This window comes from Alligator sinensis, unplaced genomic scaffold, assembly GCF_000455745.1.
Source record: "Alligator sinensis unplaced genomic scaffold, ASM45574v1 scaffold366_1, whole genome shotgun sequence".
Classification (NCBI taxonomy): domain Eukaryota; kingdom Metazoa; phylum Chordata; order Crocodylia; family Alligatoridae; genus Alligator; species Alligator sinensis.
The window spans coordinates 2,444,282-2,460,458 of NW_005841851.1; positions in this window are offsets into that span (position 1 = coordinate 2,444,282).

The window sequence follows — 16,177 nt, forward strand, 5'->3', positions numbered from 1 at the left end:
CTACATTTGCATAGTAGGGCTACTTCCAGATCCCCCAGCAGCAAGCTTGGGGCAGGAAATAGGCTCAGCAACGGCTCCATCCCATATAAACTAGCCTGGGCTGTTGGCTGACCATGCAGGGTCATCACAATTGGGATTCTCACACATTTTTCTCTCTGGGGAATCACAGAAGGAATAAGGCTTCGTTGAATCCTCTCGCTGGTCTATTAACCGCAGGGAGCAGTTTGTCTGCATCCCATCCTCTTGTGTGTTGCCTCCTTATTTAGGACTTGATCGTGTGTAATAAGGTGAACGTGGGGCTGGAAGCTGAGAATCCTGAGCCCTAAGCCTGGCTAGCTGGGTGGTGCTGGCTGAGTCATTTCCAGTCTTTGTGCTTGTGATAAAAATGAGCCAGATCCTAAGAGATGTTGACCTGAGCACCTGAAATTTCAAAGGGAAGAGTATTAACAAAATACAAATAATTAACAGGAGTCTTGGTACAAGGTAGCAAAAGCAAAATATATATGGTAGCTTCTTAGTTCATATAGATTGGCAGCTTCATTGAAGTTGAAAGTGCTCTATGGATTGCACTGCCCCCCTCACTCCATTCCCCCAGTCTGGCTCCAGGAGTCTACAATGCCTCTTTTGCACAGCAGAGTATATTAAGAGTAGAGGAGCCAGCCGTTTTTATGACTTCCTTGCTGCTGTTAGTCTGTGTCATAAATGATGATAAATTAACTTTAGTCCGATCAGGTCTTTACACCACATATTGCTGCAGCAAAGAGTCAAGACGTTCTCCTTTACATTTGGTTTCAATTTTTTACTCGTGATGGCTTGTGTTGGACTTCTGTGAAGTCAGAATACATCATAAACAGGAATCTGGCAACATCATGCAGGCGCTGTATGTGTTAGGGGGTAGGGTGGGGATGCCCCAGCACAGGAAATTCCCATCCCCATGTTATAACCCTAGCTTTATCGCTCACTTTCTGTGACTTTACTCAACTGGTTTATCCTCCCTGAGCTGTTTTCCCTTCCTTGTCTATAAAATGGAGATAATACCATTGTATACCTTTCCGATGTGTGTGTGAGAATTTATTATGGTGTGTACAAAGGGGTTTAGGAGCACTATATAATGGCAATATTATTGCTATCATGACCTGGTGTTACATGAAAGCAAGGATAGAATATTCTGAAGAAATCTCAGCTCAAATATATTCATGCTGAGTGCAGCAGTAACAGGAAATTACTAAGCCTTGTATTATTTTTAGAATATATTCATGTTTGTAATACTTAGAAATGAGCCTATTGCTAACACACTGTTTTGGGCACACTGGAATTTTGGACCCAGAACAGATTCAAATTTTTTTAACTCCAATTCATTTTCTAGTGGTTGCCTCTTTTAAGCCTGTTTCTGTTCTACCAAAGTCAGTGGGAAAACTCCACCAGATTTCAATGCGCTGGTGAAGACTGAGTACTGTGAACATACAAACATACAGTATTTCAGAAGGCCCCCATTAACTCAGTATCTTCTGATGGTTCAGCCTTCTGAGCAGCTCTTCCATGAAAAGCTGCTGTCATTCTTATGAAAAATTGACACCATTTAAAAAAAACAACTTACAGACGACTATAGACAGGATATAATTCCCTGATACATTTTAGATAATGCTTTTAAAAAACCTGTAAAAAGAATCTTGTGTCTGTGATACACGAGAGGTTTTCAGAATAGTTTTATAGAATTTAAGGTATTCTACAAAACCCGATGGGTTTTAAACCTGCTAAGTTGTATAGGAGTTTTCCATGATAGCCGGCATGCATGCACCAGGACATCAAAGGAGGAGTTGGGAAATTTTTCTTATCTGTTGTAATGTTCCATTATCTATTCTCTGATGCCAAAGGTTCATTATGACTTTGGTCCACAGTTCCCATTTGGTTGGCAGGCAGCCACATACCTAGACTTCTGTGGAAGTGCCATCACTGGAAGTATGTCAGGTACTTCCAGTACATGGATGATGACAATTCAAGCATCCAAGCAGTTAACTTAGCCCCTGAGCGGTGAAACAACAATGGGAAATGTTTGGTGAGGGCCTTTTAAAAGGTTGATCCCATCAGGAGCACCTCCTTGTGCAATTTCAGGGTGCGCAAACAAGTCAGTTTGCCGATAAGGCTGCAGTTGTTGCACTTGCTTTTCTGATAGTTTTGAAAGCATTCTGCTTTACATATTTACCTTTAGAGTTAAGAGGCATTACTTTACCTTTGTTCACATCCTGTATTCTTTCCTGCGGGACACACTGAAGGAATACAGACCACTGCATAGGAAATGGAGTATCACTACCTTAGATTAAATAACAAATCCTACCTCAGGCAGAATGCGCTGGAGGGGCTTGGGGGAGGTGGGTAGAAGAGAGCAGAGATTTTCTACTACTTACACAAGTGGCAAAACAGGATTTTTAATTAGTATTCAGCAGAGCATTGGATTACAGACCTAGTTTCCACATTGAGTTGTATGTATACTTCTGTCTGCAGTGGGATTAGCAAAAGGGACATGTGCTGCTTTTTGAAGGAAAAGTAAACCATGTCCTATAGCCTGGCACCCCAACCTACCCCAAGAGGATGTGCTTTGGGCTGAATTAGTGCTTCACCCCCCTCTGGCATCTTGGAGGGTTTCACTCCCTGCTTCTTTCATATACATCTGTCATCCTAAAATGCGGTCCTTCTCAGAAGTGACTTTGGCAGCCTGGGGCTTCAGATTCAGTGTCACCTAGTGATTCCAGTGTAAAAGGCACTAAGCTTATAAGGAAGCCAAGTTTTTCCATCTCCCAATGGTTTTTCTATCAATAAATTGGATCCAGATCACTCTCCCTCAGCTGTGTCAGTTCTACAGGCCTAACTAGAGGAAAAAGCAGTAAAAATATAATGTTACATTCAGCAGATCTGGCTCTGAATACAGACAGACTCAGAAGAGCATAGGATCATGTTTATAGCTTCCACATCAGTTAGCTCAAAAGGGCATTGTCCTGTAAGCTGCTATTTGCAGCAAGGGTTAAACAAAGGAGTGTGCTGCCTTTCAAAGGAAAAATAAACTGAGCTCAGTAATTTGTCATTTTATGCCACCCCAAAACATCATGCCCTCTGCTAGAGGATAGGAAACAGACTGGGTAAGTTGGAAGTTGCCATCTTTATAAAACCGCTTTTCAGAGTAAAGCAGCGGTATTAAAATAAAAATTCAAATTGTCAGTGACCCAGTGAAGATTGCTGCTGGGTGAGTAACTCAGGAGATCAGTCTCCTATTAACTGCAAACATACATTATGACATATCAGAATAAAGCTAACGTAACAAAAAGATTCCTTAGCCTTACTGAAACATCTTGTATTTGATATTAAAATTACAACAATGTTAAGCAGCTAATTTATCGTTTGCTCTTTATTTTGCTTTTTTTAGACCTTATTCTGCAAGCAGGATGTTCTTTAGGCCCAGGTATAATCCCAAATCCAACCACGTGTGTAAATATCTCCAGGACTCAGGCCTTGATTTTTGGACTTCTTTCAGATCTGACGAAGAAACCAAACTAATAATTGTCACTGTTGTTTTAAGTCACTTTCTAACTTTCAAATATGTGCAAAGTAAGCTTTAGTGGTACACAGTCCTCTGCCAAAGGGTGAGTGGTATCTTGAAAGAGTTAAATACAAATGAATGCTAAACAGCTCTGTAAATGCACCACAGAAAATTAATTCTCTCCTCTCCCCACAGCTTCTTAAATTGTATCATGCTTCCTGCACCTTGGTAACAGGCAGCATTACATATGAGCAATTTTCTGCTGCAAGACAGTAATAGGTCTGAGTGTTATATTTTGCAAAAAAGGGTAACTATGCTTCCACTTCTCAGATTTTGCCTTATTCAGTGGCACTGCAGATTAAACCCAAATCAAGAAAAGTCTCTGGTATCTCAACAGGAAGCTTATGTTAAATCTGTTGTTTTTGTGTGCAAGCCAATTGCTTTGGGGTTTTATTCTACACATGGGCAATTCTTTTTCTCTCTTTAGCTGCGTGCTGTTTCACACTGCACAAAACTGTCCAGAAAGAAGAAAAAAGAACAATTATTTGCGCTGGAGAGCCACTTAAGAAGTTTTGATGAGCTGTTGTGGGTGGGTGGGGGAGGGGGAAATTGATCCTATATGGCCCTGGCCCTGGTCTTGTCCACCCCACATCCACTGCTGGGGGCACTGGATAGAGTGGGTGGGCATGGGGGAAGGATCTCCATAGAGACTGGTCTGGGACCCTGCAGGTAGAGGATGCTCAGTCAGGCAGACGGGATGGGGCCGTGGGTAGGCAGGGAGCAGCGTCCAGGAGCAGAGTGGGCAGGTGGGGCTGGGGCCAGGGCTGGGATTGCTGGGTGGTGACAGTGCAGGGCTGGAGCAGAGCTGTGATCTGCTTCCTGCGCATCCCTGTGACGGGCACTGGTTCTGCGGGAAGGGACATGCAGGAAGTGGACTGTGGCTCTGCCCTGGGCCCTGGCCATGTGCTCTCATCACTCCATGATCCTAGCCCTGGCACGACCCTGGCCCCAGCCCTGGCCACCTGTCCCACTCCTGGACACCACTCCCTGCTGCCCACAGCCTCATCTGCCCAGCCAAATGTGCCCTGCCTGCAGGGTGCCTGGGCAGCAGGGCCAGGTGCATGTCCAGAAGTGGCAGTAAAGACATGGGCAGTGGCAGCTGTGCAGGGTGAGCTGCAGTCATGGGGGCTGCCAAGAAGCCTGGTCGCCACACCTCCCTGTTGTGCCACCCTGCAGTGTGCCCCACTGTGTGCCTGGGGCCAGCAGGACCATCTGCTCACCTCATGGGAGCTGCCGTGTGCTGGACAGGATCCTTTGGTGGGTTGGATCCAGCCTGTGGGCCATATTTTGCCCATCTCTGTATTAGACTGTCTTTAAGGCTCAGTCCCCCTCCCCCGAGCCCCAAGACAGTTGAATGATTAATTATTCCAGGGCAGGTAAGAGATCAGGGCCTTGTTACATCAGAAGGATAGTTATTCTTTAACGCTAGGTACAGACATTGCACATAAACTGGCGTAAATGATCAGAAACCAATCTAAACCTGTAATAGAAGAGACGGTCAGGATGCAAAGACCAGTTTCAAAATGGTGGAACCCGGTCTAAGATAGACCTGGATGGATGCAGTATTAGACTTAATTGGTTTAGGGTAGAGTGGTATACTGAACTTCTGTACCAGATCCAATAGTGAATCACCTTAGTTCGCTTTCATGTGGGCCCCCCAACCAGCTTGCTGGCTTGGGTTTGAGGGGGGTGGCAGGAGGCAGGTCAGGTCTGCGTGGCAGGGGGCTGTGCTCCCCCCTCCCTATCCCCTGTTCCCAGTGTGGTGGACAGGCACCTGGCTCCAAGCTGTAGCTCCTGCCTGGAGAGTCAGGCTGGGTGGGGAACAGAGTCCTCTGCAATGTGGGCCTGGCCCTGAGCCAGCACAGCTGTAGGGGCCCACACATCAGGGGGTCTGCTCCCTCCCTCCCTGCCTGACCTGCCTGACAGCCACATGGCTCCTGGCTGCAGCTGCCCTCCAGGCCGGGAACCAGGGAGGGGGGAGTGGAGCCAGCCTCGCACCCCCCGAGATCTGAACCAGCAAGCTGGGGGGGAGGGGGGCTGCACAGTAGGGGCTCCACTTCCCCATCCCACCTCCAGGGCAGGGCAGGGCAGGGCAGGGCAGGGCTGGCTGTCCAGGCGGTGCCACAAGGTGGGCAGCAGCAGAGCACTGTCTGTACAAAGCAGCTTGGTGTCCTTGGAGCCAGGTCCCATTGCTTTGCCCGCACCCTGCCCCTGCCCCTGGAGGCATGCATTGGTGACAGTCCTGGCCCCACCCAGCTGCAGTCCGCTGCACTTTCCACCTGCCTGTCCTGGTGCCTCTTGCAGTCCAGGAACTGCCTGGTGCCAGGCCCTCCCTAACATGCCTTGGGGATGTGTATGTGGTTGCAGCTGGGCTCAGACACCCCCAATGCCCTGCCCTAAGCAGCACACTGCAGATCTGCCAGCCAGGCCAGGCCAGGCTGGGCAGGGGAGGGGAGGGGAGGGGAGGGGCGGGTGGTCCTAGGCCCCTGGTGTCTTGGGTGTAGCTCCTGTCCTGTCCCACCCCATCCTGCTCCCCCTCCTCCACCACTGACAGTCACTCCAGACCTGGATTAGTACAGGTTGGGGGGCCCATGTAGTGGGGACCTCTGCTCCCCTCTCTCCACATTGCCTGGCCTGGCTGGCCAGCCCCAGACCTGCCCCCCTGCCCCCCCTCCAGCTGGGCCAGGCAAGTGGGAAACTTTCACTGCTTCTGCCTCAGGCTTTTGAAATGTCTGTACTTAGCCTAAATGTATCGCAGAATGCTAGGAGTATCTCTTGAGTCAGCTGCTGAAGCACAGGTATAACCTCATTGTTCCTTAGGCTAGGGATCGACATTCAAAAAGCGAGAGCCTGGATTGATTCAACCTCTGCAGATTAGTCTAACCTGCCTAGGTTGAACCGATTTACAAGTGAATAGACATTCAGTGTTGATTCTGGAAATGCAGGCACATGCCTGCAGTGACTCAGACTAGAAGACAGGGGGTGCTAGAGCAGCCCTGAAGCTGAGCCGGGGGGCAAGGTGTGGGGTGAGGCATAGCCAGGCTTTTCCCTAGACAGACAGGCCTGCCTCTGGGCAGCGTCCCAGCCAGCTGGGGCCAGAGCTGCTGCCCAGTGCCTGGACACGTGGTGGCCATGCAGAAGCCAGCCCTCAGCGTCCTCCCAGTGGCCCCTGCAGCCCAGCCTCTGGCCAGCTGCTGTGTCACATGCTCCCACAAACCAGCCTGGATCAGTGCCGCACAGCCGAGAGCCCCCCCGGACCCCAGCTCTGTGCGGAGCTGCAGCAGCCTGTGGGGATGTGTCTTGGGAGATCTGTGGCCCAGCACCCCTGAGCACCGCCCTGCCAAGGCCCCCCAGAGCCAGTCCAGCCTAGTGCTGCTGGCAGCAGGGAAGTGGTCCTCCTGGCTCCTGCTGCAGCCTGCCCAGTTCCCACCATAGCCCACCCAGCCCTGGTCCCACAGTAGCACTGGGGGAAGGAGGTGGGAAGCAGATCCGGGCACAGCTGCAGAGGCCAGGGGATGTGCTTGTCTTTGGCTCCCAGCTCAGGCAGGGCAGGGCAGGCAGACATCCCCTGGCCCAGAGTTGCTCTCCCCCAGACCCAGCCCTGGCCCCCGCCCGCTATCTTCTCCTGGCCCTGGCCCAGCACCAGCTTCAGCCTCATAGAAAATGGGGGCTGGAAGGGATGTCAGGGGTGGCTCGTGCAGTCCCTGCTCCAAGCAGGGCCACCCCCAGCTGCAGTGTCCTGGGCACGGGTCTGTGTGGCCCAGGCCGCAAGGACGCAGCTCCCAGTCTGTTGGGGCCAGTGCAGCACATCACTGCCCTCCTGGGGAGCAGGAGTCTCCTCATGTGGGCCTCCGCTTCCCTGGTTGCAGCCTGATGCACTTGTCCTGTGGCTCCTGGCCAGGGCGAGGCTCCCCCCTTTGGGGCTCAGCTGTGGGGTTGAGCAGCGAAAGGGATGTGCCCCAGCCAGGGCTGTGTGGGAGACAGGGCTTGCCTATGCCCTGGTGTTCCAGGCTTGGCCAGCCCCAGGGCTGCGGTTCCCAGTAACCCCTGAGGTCCTCCAGTAGCCCCAACCCCTACCCAACTGCCTTCTCCTGGCACTGGCCTGGCTCCCCTGCACCCGCTGGTGGCCAAGCCTCCCCTCTCCCCTTCTGCCTGGCTCCAGCTGCCCAGGGGGTTGGGCAGCTGCCAGCTGCTCCCTGGGACTCTTTGGTCCTGTCTTGGTCTTTGCAGCTGCCCGCCCCTAGTTGTCTGGGCATGCAGTTGCCTCCCACCATTCGCTGGAGTGCCTGTCCCATCCATTCACAGCTTCATTATCATCGCTCCCCTGTCCCATGCCAGAGGGAGTCGGGATTAACCCACCCCCTTCCCCTCAGGCTACAGCATCTGTCCACATCTCCCGCTCCTGCCACTGGAGCAGCAAGTGGGGTGGGGGAGGTGGGAAGCCTGGCAAGGGCTGCTGTGCCCCTTGCCAAGCAGACCTGGCTGCACTTCTGAGCAGAGTTTCTTACCCCCACCCCTTTCTCAGCCAGCAGGAGCAACGATAGTGCTCCACATAGGGAGGAGAGGGGTGGGCCCAGACAGCCCAGCCTAGTTCAGTCCAGGGCTGAAAAGCGTGCTGGGATGCAGGGGGACTCTGATTTAACTTAAACCAGGAAGGGGTCTGGGACAGAAGTTGCATAAACCAGTTTGACCCAAATCAGTTAAGTCTGACATTCAACCAGGTTTCTCTTAAATCAGTTTTGGCCATTTTGAAACTGGTTTATGTGCACTGAACTTATGTTCTGTTACAGGTTAAATTGGTTTCTGATCACTTAAACCGGTTTATGTGTAAATTCTGTCCCTAACCTCAGTGTCCCTGATCAACTGCGTTGTGATTCTCACTTCCTAACACCTTGGTCTTTTGGACCCTGATGCACATGTTTAACTTTAAACTTACGAGTTGACCAGCTGAGCCAGTGACTTAAGTTAATTTGAAGCCAATGTGATCACTGACATGGGCTTGCAAGATCAGGTCCTAAGAATGCACTTGGGACATGGTTACACCCTTTGTGCCCTTCATTTTCATTCTGCAAATCATTTGGTGCACACAATGAGATGATGCTGGTTGATTACACCTGCTCTTTCTAATCAGCTTCATTTTCTGGTTCTTTTGCACCAGTGTAATGCTGCTGTGTTTGGGTTTCCTACACAATATAAGCAATTGGCATGATCCAAAAGCCAGTGAAATCAGCAAGAGTCTCTCTCATTGACTTCAGGAGCCCTTTTTTCTCAAACAGCTTTTTGTTTCACTGGGAAATAAAGCTTTAGCTATACACCCTCCCCCCTGCATAGTGTCTCATGGAATAATTTTTATTTCTGATTGAGCTTTTTGTTCCCTCTTCTTTTCATCTCTTTTGCAACACAGTGAAATGCTGAACCACATGTCTAATCAACCATACGTTGTTTCACATTTTTTCTGCGCTGCCGTTTCTCCATTTCTCTTAAAGTTCTATAAAGTTCATGCGCCGTTTGGATGAGGAAATCTCTTGGTATTTGTAAGAGCCTGAAAATATACCTCTATATTTCTAAAGGTTATTAAAGTGCTCTAAGACAATCTTTGTTTTTTTGTTACACTGCATTTTTATTCATATTTTGAGAAGGTACCAAATATCAACCATGTTTTCATGCCTGCATAATGACTATAGTATATTTGCTTGGTGTTATATTGTGAAAACTAGACCTTGAGCAACTATTCCCAGTGGGGTCCATGCACCAGTTTGTAGTGACCAGTAAGAATTCAGTCCTGCTGGACAATACTGCAGACATAGTTGAAATTCTTTAATTTGGAATAAACCAGGGGGCTGGATCCCTAGGTCCTATTTCTGCTTTTGCTTCTGGCTTACTGTAGCCTTGGGGCATGGGCACACAGACAAGTTATGACAAGGTAAAAGAGGATGTGGATTGTAACTTCACATTTGCACACTCCTACTCCATGGTATATTCAATGGAGCTTACCCACTTTCACAGAGGAGCTAGGTACCTTGTACTTTCCATGGGGTAATAAGAGTATATACAGGGGAATTTACTGTGGGATAACTAGGGCAAGATAAACTCCCACCAAAACAGTGTAACTCCACAAAAGTCAAATTGTCAAACTCCCATTAAACTCAGTGGGGTCAGGTTTTGCCCCAGGATTTCCTGCTGAGCAGCACTGTCACCCAGTCACACATGGTCAGTGTCCAGTCCCTGTTGTAATTCTGGACTATTAGTACAACCACTGCAAATTCCCCCTCTCTGCTAGGAAAATGTTCCTGAAAATTAGAAGGACACTTCTGCAGGCCCCTTGTGAAAAGTTTACCACCATCATGCCCAAGGGGAAGCCAGGATGACACTCTGGTTCCTGGAAAACAGATCTGCTCTTTTCATGCAGCAAAATAAACCCTGCCTGAGATCAGAATATACTTGCAAAGAGCAAATATGAACTGGGGTGGACCAGACTGCACAAAAGAGCAAACTCAAAAACTATCCCACAAGTGGATAACCGTATACAGGATTTTTGTCCTCCTTAAGCTATACCCACTGAGTATTGTGCTATACTATTAACCCTGTCAGTGGCCCAGATCCACAGCTAATATACATCAGTACAGATGCAATGAACTCAGCGGAGCTCTGTCAATTTACACCACCTGAGCATGTGGCCTGGGATATATATCTTTCAGCAACAAGACGTACAAACTTCCACCAAAGTCCAGCTCAGGAACGGTTTGCTCAGTGGTGTCACCTCCCACATTGTAATGCTTAGGAGAAAATATTTTACGAGTTCTGTAGTCTCTCACTTTCTTCCATGTGAGCGCTGGCACCTACCTGAGGTTTACCATTGACTCTGTATTAATGGCCTAATATCAGTGTCCCTGTGGTTCATTTCTCCGTGTAGGAGCATGCAAGACAGTAGGAACTTAGGAAGGTATGTTCTCAGGAGTACTTTCTGACCTAATGTATCACATAAAAACCCAGTGAGATAGTCCTTGTCCCAAATTGCTTGTAATCTATGACAGACAGGACATGACTGGAGGGCATGACAATGGGTGTGAGGATGAAGTCACAGAATCTACAGAACTGGACAGAAAAGCAGAAGTCCAAAATCATTTGCTAGATGTTCCAACATTTCTTCACATGCTGTGGTCACACAGAGTCTGTCAGGCCATTCCTCTGGCTGGAGCTTTTCCATCCTCTTCCCTGTGCTGCCTCTTTAAACCAGGTATGCTCAGAAGGCACATGCCTTAGGGATAGACATGTTTCTCCTAATTGGCAGGAGCCAACAGATTTAAAGCAAGTGAACTGATGGGAATCTCATTATGGGGCCCTGCAAACACTCAGCCAGCTGCAAGATGTAGGAAGGCAGAGGGTGAACAAGTACCATATTTACGCAAATACAAGATGACTCTCAATACAAGATTCAGCCTCCTGATAATTAGATTCTATATATGGAAAAATTATACATTTGTTACAATTTTCAAGATACAGATCTAAGTATTGGAGGGTTGTCTTGAATCCCCCCCCTCCCCCATTGCTACAGCAAGGAAAGCAGTGGCTGGGAGGGGTCAGGCGCCCCCCTTGCCCTCTGCCCCACCAACTTCTTCCTCCTGCAGCCTTTCTGCACCCCGTGCTACCTGCATGCCCATCCTCAGCTCTCCATGGCCTCTGCCCCCCTCCCTGCTGCTCCCCTCAGTCTGTCTCTTTTCCTCTGCTCCCCCCGGTCTCGGCACCTTCCCCCCTGCTCCCCACTCTCTGCCTCTTCTCCACTGCTTCCCTCAGTCTCTGCCCCTTCCGCCTCTCTCTCCCTGCAGTTTGCCTCTTCCCCTCTCCCCACCCCCTTACTGTCAGATGTTCTCAATGTCAGAGTATGGCAGGTGGAAGTTCAGCCCTTGCCTGGCCATGCAGCAGTGTCGGGACTGCTGATTGACTAGGCAGGGAAAGGAGTTGTCATGAGTTCCCATGTGCTCTGTGCCCAGGAGAGACCCCAGCCCAAGCCGGAGCCAAGCTGCACCTGACGGTAAGGGGGAGGGAAAGGAGTGGGCAGGAGAGGGGCAGAAGCTGCAGAGGGGAAGCACTGGGGGCAGGAGACCACTATGGATCTGACTCTGGCCCTCACCTGGGCCCAGGGCCAGAGTCAGAGCTGCAGCAGCCGCCTACTCCCCCCTCCGTTTTGTATACAAGTATCAGACAAGGGGCTCCCCCCTGCCATGCTGACTGGGGAAAAAACTCTTTGTCTTATATTCAAGTAAATATGGTACATTGTTAGTGACTTAAGATTATCTAAACTATGATGGTCATTGGAAGACTCATGGTAACTATTAGGCATGTGCGAGTAGGCAGCTATTCAATCCAGCTTCGGATCTGGCAGCTCTGGATACCAGGGATCCAATCCCGAGCTCTGGACCGGGTTCCTGCTTTGATCTGGCCAAAGCGGCTCTGAAGTTTTGGAGCTGCCTCGGAGATCCGGCCATAGGGTATAATGGGGAATCAATGAAATATCTATAATTTTGCTGGTTTTTGTCTGATTGGATGAACCTTGCAGGGATGGTAGCCTCTGGTGATAGCATGAAGTCTGCCAAGTTTCAAGAAGATTGCTACAGGGGTTCAGAGGAACTGCACCCCAAATTCTTGAAAGCAAAACTCATGTCACATGTATGTGTTACACCACAGGGGGGTGAAAACTGCAGGGGTGGTAGCCCCTGGTGAGGCCATGAAGCCTGCCAAGTTTCAAGGAGATCGGTGCAGGGGGTTGGGGGGAACTGCACCTCAAGCTGCTGACAGGCAAAACTCGTGACATAGATGACCGTGTGTGTGTTAAGGCGCAGTGGGCTGAAAGGGAGTGGTAGCTCTTGCTGAGGCCACAAAGTCTGCCAGCTTTCAAGGAGATAGGTGCAGGGATTTGGGGGAAAACTGCACCTCTAGCTGCTCACAGGCAAAACTCATGCCATGGGTGCTTGTGGGACTGACTGTCTCTGTCTTGGGGCAGTTGATTGTCTGTATTGATTCTTTCCTCTCCTTAGTTTGTGGTTTTGTAGGTGTTAATCCTTGCTCTTAAAGCCGTTAACACCTACAAAACCACAGCAGCTAGAGGTGCAGGGCCCCAGAAGCCAGAGTCCCCCTGCACCCATCTCCTTGAGAGCTGGCAGACTTCATGGCCTCAGCAGGGGCCACCATCCCTGCAGCGTTCACCCCGCTGCGTCTTAATACACACAGGGTCACCTATGTCATGAGTTTTGCCTGTCAGCAGCTTGAGGTGCAGTTCCCCCAAACCCCTGCACCTATCACATTGAAACTTGGCAGGCTTTTTGGCCTCACCAGGGGGCCCCCACCCTGCAGTTTTCACCCCCCTGTGGTGTAACACATACATGTGACATGAGTTTTGCTTTCAAGAATTTGGGGTGCAGTTCCCCCCAAGCCCCTGCACCGATCTTCTTGAAACTTGGCAGACATCATGCTATCAACAGAGGCTACCATCCCTGCAAGTTTCATCCAAATCAGAAAAAAAACAACACACTTATAGATATTTAATTGATTCCCCATTATACCCTATAGCCGGATCGCCGGGGCGGCTCTGAAGCTTTTCCAAACTGCTTTGGAAAGCCGAACAAAGCCAGCGCTTTGATCCGGACATGCTGCTTCTTACGCCGAAGCGTCTGAAGCTTCTCCAGATCCGAAGCACGGTCCAAAGCCTCGCACAGCCCTAGTCACTATTGCTGTGTTATCCAGTGGGACCAAAAGCAGGAGGGCAGTCTGAAAAGTTGGCCACGCCTGGGTGGTTCATTTTTTCCAGCTCACTTCAGAATAAAGAGGCTCTGTATTGCAGAGGGAGGAAACTGGATGGATGATTGACTGGTTTCATAAATGTCTTTAATCTTTTGTGTAAGTGGAAAAGGGTGGGAAACAGGGCTAATTTGCTCACGTGGCCTTCAGACAAGGAAACACAACTCCTCAACGGACTCTTCCAAATGTTGCTGATATTGTTCTCCTGGAACTGGTTTAAGAGGTTCTTCCAGTATCATTCGTAGACCAGGAGCAGAAATGTTGTTAAATAAAAGACCTTTGAGATAATGTAATGCTTGTGAAAGGTGTGGGGTGCCAATGCTTTCTATTTATGGCCAGAACAAACAGTGGCAGTGCAGGTATCCTTCATGCAACCCAACCGCCAGAACACACCCCTGTCCCAGAGCTGCCAGCTCAGGGAGTGAGGGGCAATCCAGTATTCAGAAACTAGATTCTCTGCCGATGCTATCAGCTGATGCCGTGTGTGGCTGTAATGTAACATCGAGAATGGAATGAAACCCACAAAAGGGTTAATACCAAAGGGTAACAACTCTGTTGCCTTAGCCTGGTTTTGAACTGATGAACTAGAGGTAAAAAGATTGCACATATCCACCCACAGATCTACTCCTCTCCTAGGCAGATGCCATTTTTATATCTAAGCCAGTCATATCTGTTTTTCCGTGTTTTGGCCTTTTAAAAATGGAAATCTTTGGCCTGTGCAGGCAAAATTAAGCCATCTCTTATTCATATGTCTCAGAGATATTCTCCCACACGCTCTTAGGGGTAAAGCATTCCTTTCCCAGGGTGCTAATTTATCATTATCAAAGTTTATCAGCAAATAGCAAGAAGATGTATGATGCTAAACACAATTCAATGAGTACTCGGCAAAGCCATTAAGCTGTCACAAGGATGGATTTACTGAGCGGATGTATTCTCGGTCCCTACTTTCAGCAAGTTCTCCTGTCTTTAGTGCAACTGATAAAGAAATAAACCTGTCAGGTGAATTGAAGCCGCACATACCCATATGATGGACTGCTGTGCTCATGGGGTTGCTGGGTAAAGGGAGGGACTTGAGGAGGTAGACCATCTTACATATGACAATATGGCTGTATATGGGGAGCAATGCTATTAACAAGGTTGGTTGGACAGCAGGCAGTTCCCAAAAAGAAAAGTGAGTGCCTGGGGTATACTGTAGCAGCACATTTTGTAATATTTTCCTTATATCCATATTCTTGACATACTCAGCAGTGAACCAAGTTTTACACCCCAGCTGATTGCAAACAGAAAGGTCTGAGGTGAAGTGGAAATTCTGTATCACTTAGCATTTTTTAATTGAAGCTAGAGGTCTTTCTAAAAGAAAACTAGAAATTACTGGTCTTGATGCAGGAATCCCTGGGTGATATTCAATAGCTTGAGTTATTCAGTTTAGATTAGATGACTAGATCAGTTTTCTGTGATCTGAAAATGTATGCACAAGTATTTGACCAATAATCTGGCCCCTTAATTTTGCCCCCTGAGTGACTTAGTGTCAAAAATGATTAGTCAACCATTCCCAAGAGAAGGAGACTTCTCTGGTACTCCAGGCTCACACTTGGGCCACGGTGACACAGAATCACAAGGCCATATGTGACATGGAGCTCAGACACAAGAGTCCCTTTTCAAACATTTATAGGAACAAATGTTTCATAGCATTCTCCTGTGCTGGCCAGATTCTGGTTTCGAACTCTAGAGTAACTACAATCTAACCTTGTCAACTCTAGCAGTTATTATTTATAATGGCATAATCTTGTTGAGTGTCTGGTCTCATTTTTATAGGTCCAGTGCATTTATTTGTTCATGATGGGTGTGAATTGACAAATTAACATTGAATAAAACACAACTGCCATTCAGAAAGGACGTCCCAAAGTGCTGGGCAAGGAAAAATACAAAGTCCAGCTGAAATGAACAACTAATCTAGAAACAACAGAACAGGAAATAAGATTTTAAACGAACAGGTTGAGAATCGCTAAAACAAATACTGCAGCCGACCCTGAAGTCCTTGGTTAGTACAGTCAATTGCACAGTTACAGCTTCCAGACCTTGTAATAAAAATTAAAATATGTATTTAACATTGTTTAACTAGTCTCGAGTCTATAAAGCATCAAGAGAACAACACAAAGTAAGGGAAGCCAGGACTCATGGGTCTGTCCCTGGATTCAGCACGGTTTCATTGCGTGAGCTTGGGCAAGTTGTTTCAGCTCTGTGCTTGAATTTTCCCATCTAAAAAAAAGGGGGGATGGATAGTGACCCTGAGGGCTTATCGTACAATGACTTTAGTAATGCAGTGAAGAGGCAGCAGCTCAAGGTACAGTGGAGTGAAATTCCTTACCCATTAAATGGGTCAATGCCAAGGTGCCTTTTCCAATAAGTGTACTAAAAGGAAAATGTTTTGGAAATGTGGAAGTGAAATATGTTTTCTAGACTAAAGTGAGACCCTAACCTGCAAGCTCCTATGAATGATCCTTGTGTCACGAGGAAAATGGGTCAAAGTCAGCAGAGTTCTGTACATAATAGGAACAACCTCTGCGCTAGGTTTTCAGGATTAGGGCCCAAATATCTATTCTGAGCAGTATGTGCACAGTGTGGCTTTATTTTTGCCAGTGGTTGGTTGCAATTGGCTTTGGATCTCAGTCCTGAAAAGACTTCACAGCTAGGCTGAGGTGCCTGGATGGTTCTCTGGACCGGGGCTTTATGGTAAGGTATTTGATTTGGCAAGTGGAGAGGGGGAGAGAAGAGTCAGAGTGTTGACTT